Genomic DNA, 13,302 nt, shown 5'->3' on the forward strand with positions numbered 1-13,302 from the left:
AATCAGACTCTATTTATGTGGCTAAATTTTGTATAAGTGCAGGGTGGGTATATTCATTTTGTAAAGAAGTTGTTGCATATTGTATGAATTGTTTTCTCTTTTAATCTAGAAGTACTTCAGAGAAAACATGCTAAGGAATAACTATCAGTAAAACACTTGCCTAGACTATACAGGGTCTAAAGTTCAATCTTCATGGGAAAAGAAAAGAAGAAAGGAAGAAGGGAAAGAGGAATGGAAAGAGGGAGGGAGGGCATTTGGATAGGAGGGAAATGTCTGGCATTTCCTTCCTATCTCCCTGACCACATACTTCAGATAGTTTTACACTATTGGCACCCCAAAATGTTAGTTACCTATCCATGGGTAGTCCAAGTTCATGTATTTATTCGTGACAGCAACCTTTTTTAAGATTTACTTATTCTCCGTATATGAGTACATGGTCACTGTCTTCAGACACACCAGAAGAGGTCACTGGATCCCATTACACATGGTTGTGAGCCACCATGTGGTTTTTGGGAATGGAACTCATGACCTCTGGGAGAGCAGTCAGGGCTCTTAACCACTGAGCCATCTCTCCAGCCAGAGACATCAACTTTTTAGCCAGACATATAAAGTACTGGATAAAGGATGAAATGGGATATGAATTTGTGCAGGTAACTATTGCAGAAAAATAGAGATTCCCCGGAAATTAAACTGACCTCTGCTTTTTAGGTACGTATCACCTAGGGGCCAGCAGCACGTAGGAGTAACAGAGCGCTGGAGGAACAGCAAAGGAGACCAGTGCAGGTGACACAGCACAGAGCCTCTCCCATCCTGACAGGTGAACACCTCTTCATGTAAGTGGCAGGCATCATGGGCATGGGCCTCCGAGAAAAGGAAGCTGGGCTTGGTAATCTGAGTAAAGACCATCCCAGCGTTTACAGGAGATACACACCCTATTCAAAAGCAGAAAGAAAATAGATGCAAAAGAATTGGCAGGGTTTAGATGTCCCGAAGAAGAGATGAAAGAGTCTAGCTAAGGGGGGTTCATGATTCTATTACCGGTCCCCACTTTTATATTATTAAGTAATACAAGATGGTGTCTCAGTTAAAAATGGGCTTTATAGCTACACGCCATCCGCATTACTGTTCTTATTATGGAAACATCTTTGAAGACTACATTTGATGTTTAAAAAGAGTATCTGCCTTTAGACCTGTTTCTTACAAGAAATGAAAAAAAAATCATAGGGAAGATGGGAGCACAGACGCAGGTGCTAATAAAAATTCTCAACAGACAGAAAGGAGCCGCAAGTCCCTGATGGTCCTCGAAAAGTCTTGTGATGTCAGGGCACCGTGAATGAGTTTATGGTTTGCTCGGGCACACACACACAATGACTCTGACACATTGCTCAGCTAGGAAATTCGATTTCTGTGTTTCAGTTCCTCACTTGGAACAAGCAATACTGACTTAATCATTGATGAATAAAGGACACCAGAGACTCGGGAAGGGATAGATAAAAAGGGTTCTGACCACATGGAACAAAAGATTTCTCTAATGAGGACAGTTATAAATAGCGGACACGTCGGAGGAAGTGGCCTGCTGGAGTGGTCACTTGGACTTCCGTTGTTTTACTGTTTATGCCCTTGAAGGCGGCAGCAGCATGATCTGGCATACTAAATGCCGTCACTTGGAAGACTGAGTCAAAAGTTAAAGTCGTAGAAAAAAAGGTTCAAATTCACCTGGGCCTTGGGACAGACTGGATGTTGTCTACAAAATAATTCAAGTAACACAGTCCTCATCCTCTATTCAAGTTGCCGGTTAAATTCAGTTCTAAATCCATTCCAGAGCTGAGAAACCATTGTCAGCATGTACTGGACTCAGGAGATCACACAAGGCGCCCCTGCACACAAACATACCAGATCCCTGTCCTTGAGTGGCACTGAGTTCTCAGAGAAACTTCTTAAACTCCCATTCCTCACAGCTCAGAGAGCTAAATCTAGACTTTGTGGCAAAGAAGATGGGCTATGCAGTCACCTGCACTGGGTTCAGATCTCGGTTTCATAGATAAATGGTCCAGGGAAAGTTAGCCATGCCTTTGTGCATGAGTTAATTCATTTACAATATAACAACTGCAGTTAACACTTATGCCATAGAGGTCTGTGAGGATTATGCAGTTCATGTGAAGCTACTTAGGAAAATACAAATATTCATGCCATGCCTACTTACATATAAATATTCTTTTGTATTTCTCAACTTCTCTTCACCTAGTCAGTCATCCTGCCATGTTCTTGTCTTACAGAGGTCGCGTCTCACATAATTTTCGGGTGTCTGCCTTTCTTTGTCTTTCATTCCATGCTGCCCTTTACCAAATAAACACAACGAACCTAAGGGGAAGGCAAACAGTTCTTGGTCTCGAGGCTTAGTTGTTGACAAGCTTTCATCTATGTCAGCCGTGACATTTCAGCTACTGTTTACAGTGGCAAAAAAGGAAAATAAAACCATGCTGGTCGATTGATAACGTGCGTTTTCTATCACAACTTAAGAATCCTGGGGCTTTACTAATGGTCAGAGCAGCTTCAGGTGTGTTTCGGAAAGCAGAAGCAAAACTCAACCAGGTAGCTGTCTGCCTGGAGAGAGCATCCTTTCTCTCAGGGGTCCTGGTTCCCTTCCAAGCAAACCCGAGAGAATCTAAGTCAGAGGGTGTAAAGTTTCTTAGAGGGAGAGCTAAGCATAGGACTGGTCAGGAGAGGGGACAGTCCTACAGAAATCGTATTGTTGTTTACATTCCAATATCTCTTTAGGAAATAATTGTGACTTCTTTGTCTAAGAGAAGAAATGCATAATCAGTCACTGAGGTGTATGGGGAAAGTCAAAATGGAGTTGGAGAGGGTGGTGCATGCCTGTTATCACAGCTGTTGAGGTTGGGATTTTAGGAGAGTCACTAGTTCAAGGCCAGCTTGAGCTACATAGTAAGAGCCATGTGGCTTGGGCTATAGTGAGATGGTGTCTTAGTTAAGGTTTCAATTGCTGTAAAGAGACATCATGATCATGTTACCTCTTATAAAGGAAAAATATTTAATTGGTGTTTACTACATTATTGTTACGGTGGGAATCACGGTGGCATCCAAGAAGACATGGTGGGGGAGAAGGAGCTGAGACTTCTATATCCAGACCAGCAGGCAGCAGGAGGGAGACACTGGGCTTGAACATTTGAAACCACCAAGCCCCACCCCCAGTGACACACTTCCTCCAATAAGTGCACACCTACTCCAACAAATACATACCTCCCAATAGTGCCATTCCCATGAGTCTATGGGGAGAGTTTTCATTCAGACCACCACAGATGGTTTAGACATACAGCTGGGGAAAAAATATAAAAAGGCAGCTGTCTCTCTGGCTTCCTCATTCAGTTACTTGGTCTCCGAAATAACTAAGCCATTCCTCAAGGGTTGTGAAGGGCTGAAGACCCATCAAAGAGGGGGATCTCTGATGCTTTAGAGGCCTCTGTCTGCTTGTGGGCCCAGATTCAGGGATGAATAAAGGACTTGGTACCTTGGAGCTCATTCCTAGTTCCAAAGCCAAAACAATTCTTTTAGGGCTACTGGGAACTAGTTGTTTAGACCCAGCATTGTGACCGGCATTGGCCAGCTGCTAAACTGATGAAAGAGGGGCCAAGACATTTCAGGTTCAAAAAGCCTAGGAAGGCTGCGAGGGAAGATTTTTAAGGATGCACATCGAGTGTTGCTCCGATTGTTTACCAATGAAGCCCCAGAGAGCCATGCTCTTTGGGTTCCTCCTTAGACTGATAGAAAAAACACACTGCCTGGATTCCAAAGACCAAGTCAAAAGGAAGAGAGGCTGGCCTAAAGTGTCTAAAAAACACGGGAGTCATAAGGCTAAAGAAAACGATGGTATGCTGGTTCCCACTTGTAGTGTTAGCACTTGGGGGCCTGGAAGTTCAAAGACAGCCTGGGACACAGAGAGACACCTCCCCCGATGAGAAATGGTGTCAGAGATTAATAGAGAAGGGGAAAGGATACTTCCCATCTTCCCAGAGGCCACTATGATGGCAGCACGAACATTTGGTCTGGCAAACAGCCGAGAAAAGTGGCATCAAAGGATACATTAAGGAGGAAAACAACAGTCACAGGTCCACACTGTGCGTTTCCTTCCTGGTGGTGATTAGGTGGTACCAGGATTTTAGAATGGGAGCTGAGAAGTAGGATGCGACCTACTGGAAGAAGCAGAATAAGAGTAAAGGAGCATTCCAGAAAAGGGGGTGTGGGAGAACATTTACACAGAATGTTTAAAACTACAATCAACTGATGTTTCTTTTCCAGTGTTAAAGTTTGTTCAGTGAGAGGCAATTGTATCCTTGGAGGCTGAGCTCCTATTTTTACAGCATTTGGTTAGCATCTTTTATCCATTGTACCTTGTATCAGCCTCTCGGCAGAGTCAGAGGAACACTACTTTGTCTGGGACGAAGAGAAGAAAAGGTTGCCTGAAACTCCTGAGAGAATCCGGTCTCTGGAGTCTATGCCTTCAGGCTCCAATTCCAACTCCTCACTTCTCAGCCCCATTTCCTGAGGCTCTTTCTACCTGCCACTGAAATTCCACATTGATACTTTGCCTATGCTGTCTCTCCTGCTTTGATCTAGCAGATGATTCGAAATACACTTTTACATCATTCTGCTATTCTGGGACAATTGTTATTCTGTAAGGATCAGGTGTGCTTGGAAGAGAAGGGGAAGGATTGTAGGAGCCAGAGGGGTTGACGACACCATGATCATAACATGAATCAACTAAGCAGGGCTCATAGGGGATCACGGAGACTGAATTGACAATCATGGACTCTGAATAGGTCTGAGCTAGGTCCTCTGAATATACGTTAAGACTGTATAGCTTGTTCTTGTTGAACTCCTAACACTGGGATCAGGGAGTGTCTCTGACTCTTGCCTTCTCTTGGGACCCTTTTCCTCCTACTGGGTTGCATTGTCTGGTCTTGGTATGAGGGTTTGTGTCTAATCCTACTGTAACTTGCTATGCCATATCGGTTGATATCTCTGAAAGGCCTGCTCTTTTCTGAAGGGAAATGGAAGAGGAGTGAATCTGGGGGAGACGGGAGATTGTGGGGGTGCTGGGAAGAGTGGAGGGCGGGAGGGAAACAAACTATGATCAGGATGTAATGTGTGAGAGAAGAATTAAAAAAAAGAAAAGAACCAGGTAGGTTCATCATCCATTAACGTGAGGAAGACCTGAGGTAGTAAACTTGTCTCAACTCACAGTTGGGAAGTTATAGTTCACAGATGGGCTGGACTTGTGGTAGGACATCACAGTTCATGGGAGGACAACCACTCACAACACAGAGGTGCGGGGAAAGAGAAAGAGTAATTTTCCATGGACACCTTTAGGGTTATTCTCCAGTGACTGAAAGACCTCCCTTGAGGCGCCACCTGCTACTGTTTCTACCAGTCTGGAAGTAAAACCTTAAATACTTTAGGACAGTCTAGACTGAAACCCACCACACCAAGTATTTTCTGCTGTTTTTCTTAGTATAACATTAACATTTCAGTATTGCAAAAGTCTAAATTATATGGATTATAAGATATTCTGAAGGTTATTGATTGGATTAATTTCCTATCAGTTACAAATAAGAAATGAGAAACCACTTGGAAGTGTATAACTTCCCATTAAAACACCTATTCAGATTTCCGTTTGGTTGTATTACTTTCCAATTTCCTAATGACTTATAAAGTTGAGTCTATTTTGTTTTTGTTTCCTTGGAGAATTTGCATTCTCTCCATAATCTGTCTTAGCCCAACCAGTTTCTAGAATCCTTTAATATAAATTTGAATGAAATGGGTATGGTGGTTTAGGAAGTGACCCTAGGGAAAAGGGGGTGTAAAGAATTGGGGAAACTGGGCTGCAGAGATGGCTCAGTAGTTAAGTGCTCTAGCTGCTCTTATAGGGTACCTGGGTTTGATTCCCAGCATCACATGGTGATTCCCAATCATCCAGTCCTGGGAGACCTAATAGTAATCTACAGATTTCAGATGCACCAGGCACATCTGTGGTAAATAGACAAGCATGTCACACACACACACACACACACACACACACACACACACACACACACCACACACACACACACACACAGAGTAAATATTATTTTTTAAAAAGAAGAGCTAGGGAGAGACGGATAAGAAATGGGATATTTTTCTCAATATGAGTCGAGGTGCCCAGTCTTATTGCAACTTGACATGCCATATTTGGTTGATATCCTTGGGAAGCCTGACATTTTCTGAAGAGAAGGAGTGGATGGGAGGGGGGAGGCTGAGAGAAGAGGAGGGAGGGAAAAGTTGGATCAGGATGTTTATGAGAAGAGAATAATTTATTTTAAAAATCTAATAAAAGAAATAAATAGGCTGGTTTTTAGACAAGAAATTGCTTCACCTCATTCCCCCAGTTACTCTAAAACGAATTAGGTAAAATAAGAATAGCTCTCATATATCTCACTCCAAATTTATCTGGACAAGGTTAGATGGTTCTGGCCCCAGGACAGTGAAAACGTTTATAAAACGCTGTTAGTGATAGTATCGCTATCAGTGTAGTGGGGTGATAAAAGTAGTTAGTGTTCTCCTGCTTGTTCCGATGTTATAAACCTGACTGCTTTTGGGGCTTTTGGTTTTTTTATTTATTTACTTGTGAGAATATATATATAAATATTCATGTGCAAGCCAGAAGAGGGAGCTAGATCTCATTATAGATGGTTCTGGGCCACCATGTAGTTGCTGGGAATTGAACTCAGGATGCTTGGAAGAGCAGACTGCGTTCTTGACCTCTGAGCCATCTCTCCAGCCCTGCTCTTGTAGCTTTTAATGTTAAGTCCATCAAAATGATGACTGTCATCACCGAAGTTCTTCCCTGACCCTGGCTGACACATGATGGCTTCTGCTCTAACTAGAATACTTCTTGTTCTAGCTGGAGCTCGAATGCTGGTCCACCTAGAGTTCAGATGCTAGTCTAGCTGGAGCTCAGATGTAGGTCTAGCAGGAGCTCAGAAGCTGTTGTTTCTGTTCTTGTTCTCAACTCTGACAATAAACCATGAACTAAAAGGAGCTCATTGGGCAGTGTCTTGAAGTGGTGTGGAGAGTAAACTTAGGGCTTGGAGCCTAAGGGGTATTCTGTAATGCTCTACCATCAGCCCCAATGTAATACATTTTAGCAAACAAGCCAAACTCCCATCAGTGAGAGCTGATGAAATGCATCACAGTATGGACACAGTCTGAAAAGGTGAGTACTTACACGTGCTGTCTTCACTTCTTGATGAAATGACAATAGCCAGTCTGAGCGATTACTGTGCAAACCCACTTATGAAGTGAAGATTCTTTAACTGGCCAATTTCTATTCTTTTCTTCCTGTCCCTCTCATCAGCCATCTGTATACCTATGTGAAATGAATTAAAAAGGTCTGGAGATGTCATTGGCTTAAGAGAAATGCTTGAATACACATGGAATATTTGATACCCAATTTTTTTAAGTATAAAAATAAACTCAGAAGCAGGCTATGAATCGAATACAAAAACGCTCTTTGTCAAGGGGAGGAGCAGGCTGCCTGCCAGTGCGCAATGCCAACTTCAAGTAAAGCCAAGCAATGGAGGAGCACCCGGGAGGAGAGGGAGAACCCACACAGCCTGCAAGAAGAGATGACTCTTCTCAGTGGGGAAGAGACAGGAAGCCCCACAGTCCTGGCCACCCTGATAATACCGACAGCCAGTCCATCCCCAAGTCAGGTTCAGTGGGGTCCAGAGGTGACCTCCTACCTCCCACCTCCCCTTTCTAAGAGTCTGTCTGTGACAGTTCTTTTGTCATCAGCTAGGGAGGAATAAGAAACAGACCGGAATGACTGTCCCACGAGCAGAAGTCGCCTGCCCCAGGAAGGGTAGAGAGGGGCTCTGCACCAGTTGCCCCTACGGCAGTCTTAGCGATGCATCACAGGGCTTGACCGTGTCTGCTGCAATTTGGAGGATTCCATTAGAAAGGTCAATAGAGATGCCAAAACGCAAAAGGTTGACCAGACATTAACGTTCATACCCTTTCATTTACGCTCTTGTTATGTATATGGCTGCCAAGATGTCAGTACTTTTTTTTTCTGATAAATTCTCATCCTCTCTCCTCCACCCCCTCCTCCTTTCCCACCTCTTCTCCCTGTCTATGCTCTGAGTTCTGAATAGTTTCTAAAAAATAAAAGGGAGATTGTTTGGGATGCGGAAGGAAGCTGGTATTTCTTATAGCTGGTATAGAGTTTCCTCAAGGTGTCCACAGAGTTCAAAGTAGCCCTGCTGTCATAATGACTGGCAGTCCAGATGGATGGCTCCGTCAGCAGCTCCAGCCCAGGAGAGCCCAGCACAAAGGGTGCGAGCTGCAAATGTCAACCAATTGAACATTTAAACCACCTGGCCCTGGCAATGGAAAGGTATGTAGTAAAGGATGCTTACAGCAAAGATTTACTAAACATCCTTAAAGTTATCCAACTGCACTAGACGCTTCACCAAGCATTGGGTCCCTTCCTATTCATCTCTCTCTCTCCACATCACTTTAAAGCTAAAAGTTTGAAACAAAACTCTTATCTTAATTAAGTAAACATAAAATGAAATCACGATAAGTATTTTTTAACCCATCAGTTTGGGAAAGAACAAAATATTTGATAAAAAGTCAATCTTGGAAGAAACACGGTGGGAAAGAACCCCTTCGGTGAAACTATACATTGGTACCATCCACACAAGTGCAATATTCTTGGCATATCAAAATATCCATACCTGTGCCGGCTAGTTTTAGGTCAGCTTTATACAAGCTAGAGTCATCTGAGAGGGGGGGAACCTCAACTGAGAAAAGGCCTTCAAAAGATGGAGCTGTAGGCAAGACTGAGGGACATCTTCTCTTCTCTGTTTTTCTTTTTCTTTTATTGGATTTTTTAATTTACATTTCAAATGTTATTCCCTTTCCTGGTTTCCCAGAGATAAGCCCCTATTCTATGAAGAATTATGTTGGAATTTTGATGGAGATTTCATTGAATCTGTAGATTGCTTTTGACAAAATGGCTATTTTTACTATATTAATCTTGCCAATCTATGAGCATGGGAGGTCTTTCCATCTTCTGAGATCTTCAATTTCTTTCTTCAGAGATTTGAAGTTCTTGTCATACAGATCTTTCACTTGCTTGGTTAGAGTCACACTAAGGTATTTTATGTTATTTGTGATTATTGTGGAGGGTATCATTTCCCTAATTTCTTTCTTTCTCAGTTGTTTATCCTTTGAGTAGAAGAAGACTACTGATTTGTTTGAGTTAATTTTATACCCAGCCACTTTGCTGAAGTTGTTTAACAGGCATAGTAGTTCTCTGGTGGAACTTTTGGTCAGTTAAGTATACTATCATATCATCTGCAAATAGTGATATTTTGACTTCTTTCTTTCCAATTTGTATCTATTTGACCTCCTTTCATTGTCTGATTGCTCTGGCTAGGACTTCGAGTACTATATGGACTAAGTAGGGAGAGAGTGGGCAGCTTTGTCTAGTCCCTGATTTTAGTGGGATTGCTTCAAGTTTCTCTCCATTTAGTTTGATGTTGGCTAATGATTTGCTGTATATTGCTTTTACTATGTTTAAGTATGGGCCTTGAATTCCTGATCTTTCCAGGACTTTTATCATGAAGTGGTATTAAATTTTGTTAAATGCTTTCTCAGCACCTAATGAAATTATCATGTGGTTTTTTTTTCTTTTAGTTTGTTTATATAGTGGATTACGTTGATGAATTTCCGTATATTGAACCATCCCTGCATCCCTGGGATGAAGCCTACTTGATCATGATGGATGATCATTTTGATGAGTTCTTGGATTCAGTTTGCAAGAATTTTATTGAGTATCTTTACATCAATATTCATAAGGGAGATTGGTCTGATAGGGGAGGATGCAGCCCATTGAACGCAGTACTACCTAGGCCAAACAAGTTATGGGAAGCAAGCCAGTGAGCAGCACCTCTCCATGGCCTCTGCGTCAACTCCTGCCTCCAGGTTCCTGCCTGGCTTGAGTTCTTACCTGACTTCCCTTTCTGACTGGCTGTTAAAGGCAGTGTAAGTGAAATAAACCCTTTCCTCCCCAAATTGTTTTTGGTTATTATGTCTTGTTATAGAAAAGGAAACTCAACTAAAATGATACCTTTTTCATCTGTCAATTTCTCTTTAGGTATCCGTTCTAAAATGACACGCCAAATAAGACACATAAATCTGCAGAACTGATTGGTGGGCTTAGCTTTCATTTTGGGTTTTGTAACCAGCACTGACTGAAAACTGAGACAAATGCCTTCCAATAGGAGAGGAGATAAGTCAGTCCTGGTTGTTCATTTAATGGAAGACTTTATGTCAAACACACACACACACACACACACACACACACACACACACGCGCGCGCGCGCGCGCGCATGAGGGTCTCACTTAGTAACCCAGAGTGAAGGCAAGTCTGGAATTCAGTAGCCCAAACTGAGGCCAGCCCAGAGCCTACTTAGTAAGTAGCTGAGACTTCTTTCAAGCTCCCAGTGACCTTCCTGCCCCAGCCTGATTCTTAAAAAGAAGAAAATCACTTTTTGTGCTTTATGGGATCTCGAGAGATGGCTTAGCTAAGAACCCTGGCTGCTCTTCCAGAGGACCCAGCTTCAATTCCCAGCACCCACATGGCAGCTCACAACTGTCTGTAACTGCAGTTCCAGAAGATTCAACACCCTCACACAGACATACATTCAGACAAAGCACTGATGCACATGAAATAGAAATAATTTTTTAAAAAGATAAAGTTTATTTGAGAATTAAGTAAATTAATCTTATGAGGCAATTTATGATATGGCTAAATATTTTAAATGCATGTGCAGGTACTAAATCAAAAGCAGCAAAAGAGGGAATTAATTTGAAAGTACTTTCTTATTCTATTGGCCACATTCATGACATATTTTAGTTTTAAAGATTATTCCTTCATGGGGAGGTGAGAAGAGAGAGTTACGGTGCCCAGGGTAGAAGTAAAGAGAAGCTGGGGTACAGATGATCAAGATGTATTATTTGCACACATTTGTTATCAATTGTTTGTTTGTGTTTTTAGAGTCAGGGTCTCTAACTTAGGCTTCCTTTCACTCTAAATACCTGGTGACCTTGAAGCTCTGGTCCTCCTGCATCTACCTCCTGACTGCTAGGATTATAGGTGTAAGCCTCCAGTTGTGATCTGTGCTGTGCTGGAGATTAAACCCAGGACTTCATGCATGCTGGGAAGGCACTCTGCTTAACTGAGCTACATTCCCCAGCCTATACGTTTATTTTAATTGATGTAAAAATAAATCCTTTTATGGAATGAGTTCTCATATCTGATATGACGTACTTGTCCTACTTAAGAAGGGTATTCAGAAGCCAAGTCCCAAGCTGACATGTGCACCTTTGTAACCACAGTACTTGCTTTTTATAGCAGTTTGCGTGGGGGCTGTTTGATCCCTTCACACCAGACCTAAATATAAGAAGCCATCTATACGTAAGGGACTCTTTCAAAAAAAAAAAAGCTGATGTTTTGGTTTTCACAAATAAGAGAATTGTAGCCTTGCCAATTGGTCTGATCAAGTTCTTCCCTCCCCTTCCTCTCCCCGCTCCCCCGTTGTCTCCTTTCATGTGATAAATATGATTTTGAGAATGTTAATAGGATTCAGAGAAAAATCACCTTCTATCCACAGCTTGGGGCTAGCTCAGTCCCTCGGGAGCAGCCTTGTCTACTGATGCTCACTGAATTGAAGCCACCCCCTCTTGTTTTGTGTTGCTTGGGGTTTGAAAATTGTTTTCTCCTCGGTAAATTGTGCGAGAATCCTGTGGGATGTAGGAGCAGGTTAGCCCCACATCTGGCGTGGCAGAGAAAAGGGAAAGGAAGAAAAGCTGTTCTTGCTTCTTTACCTCTTCTCTATTCCCTGAGGCTTAGTGTGGATTCTGAGTTACGTTTATTCTGTAGTCCTTTTTCCTTCTAAGTTAAATTTTAACAAAGCTTTAAGTCATCCTATTTATATTTTGTATCTTTATTTTTGTCCATTTCAAAACAACACTGGCTCCTTACATGACTTCGTGCCTTCAAAAGTACCTTATGGATTTTGTTTAGACTTTTCTGACATCTAATTTGACTCATTTTGGACCTATCTAATTTGAATGGAAATTGGTAATTTTCTGCTAGGTTTGTTTAGCCTGTCTCCTCTCTCTTCTTCAGAGAGAAAAAATACAAATTTCAGGACAGCACAGCAGAATTTTTCAATGGAGTGTTGGCCCCTAGTGGATCAAGAGTGAAAACACAGTTCTTTGGCAAGTCTGACATTCTGTATTTGGTGAAAACACATTGAAAGGGCAGAAGAGAGCAAAACAAAATGCAGTACATTTTGCCAAATATGCAAAAAATTTTAAATATTTATTTATATGAATACATTGTAGCTGTCAGACACATCAAAAGAGGGCATCAGATCCCATTACAGATGGTTGTGAGCTACCATTCAGTTGCTGGGATTTAAACTCAGGACCTCTGGAAAAGCAGTTAGTGCTCTTAACCGCTGAGCCATCTCTCCAGCCAGCCCAAATATGCAAAATTTATGAATGGAAGGAAATCACATATTATTATCAACAGAATTGACCCTTTGGTCAATTTAAGGGTTAAAAGGTAAAAAATACAAAAGATAAAAATCCAAACTGGGAAGAATAATCATGACATATAAATAGTGGGCATTCTTAATATATAAAGAGCTTTCACAAATAAACAAACTGTGTGAACCAATATTTTCCCACAAGTTAGTGTACATAATGTTCACTTGAAAATACAGCATTCTCCTGCATCAGTATTAACCAACCAGGAACATTTTAAAGACAAAATAACTACAGAGGCAAAGCAACACATTGTCAAAACTGATCTAACCTGGCATGCCCAGTCTGCTGGCGAGGGAAGTGGGGCGAGGGGGATATTTTAAGTATAGAGAGCTGATGATTCCATATGCACATGATTTTAAATGGGTTGATTTAATTGTACAAAGATGCTAAATTCTCCAAAGTAACTAAATTCGCCCAAGTACAAAACAATAACATTTAAACTTTTAAGTCTTCTTTCAGGGAAACCACAGAAACTTATTCTAAAATGTGTCTGTGAACGGATACGTCGCTAGCTGGTTCAGCCCTTAGAGGGAAGAAAACAACTGGTGAGCTGGGTGAACAGGGAAAGGTGCTTGCTGCCAAGCCTGACAACCTGAGTTTGATCCTAGGAACCCACACGG

The 13,302-nt window shown here is 41.9% G+C and overlaps 1 long non-coding RNA gene across 3 annotated transcripts in view; it reads right to left on the bottom strand.

Moving 5' to 3' along the window:
• Nucleotides 1-13,302, bottom strand: part of LOC103692325 (uncharacterized) — a 42,203-nt gene that overhangs the window by 18,559 nt on the left and 10,342 nt on the right. Inside the window, exons 4-7 of one of the 3 annotated variants that reach the window (XR_001840917.3) lie at nt 7,283-7,423; nt 3,262-4,211; nt 2,204-2,361; nt 702-932 (exon numbers count right to left, since the gene is read on the bottom strand). This is a non-coding gene — a long non-coding RNA (uncharacterized LOC103692325). Of the gene's footprint in view, nt 1-701; nt 933-2,203; nt 2,362-3,261; nt 4,212-7,282; nt 7,424-13,302 lie in introns of those variants that run through there. The other 2 variants (XR_010057294.1, XR_005492658.2) reach the window with 2 other exon arrangements.

Source organism: Rattus norvegicus, chromosome 13 (assembly GCF_036323735.1).
Source record: "Rattus norvegicus strain BN/NHsdMcwi chromosome 13, GRCr8, whole genome shotgun sequence".
Lineage (NCBI taxonomy): Eukaryota > Metazoa > Chordata > Mammalia > Rodentia > Muridae > Rattus > Rattus norvegicus.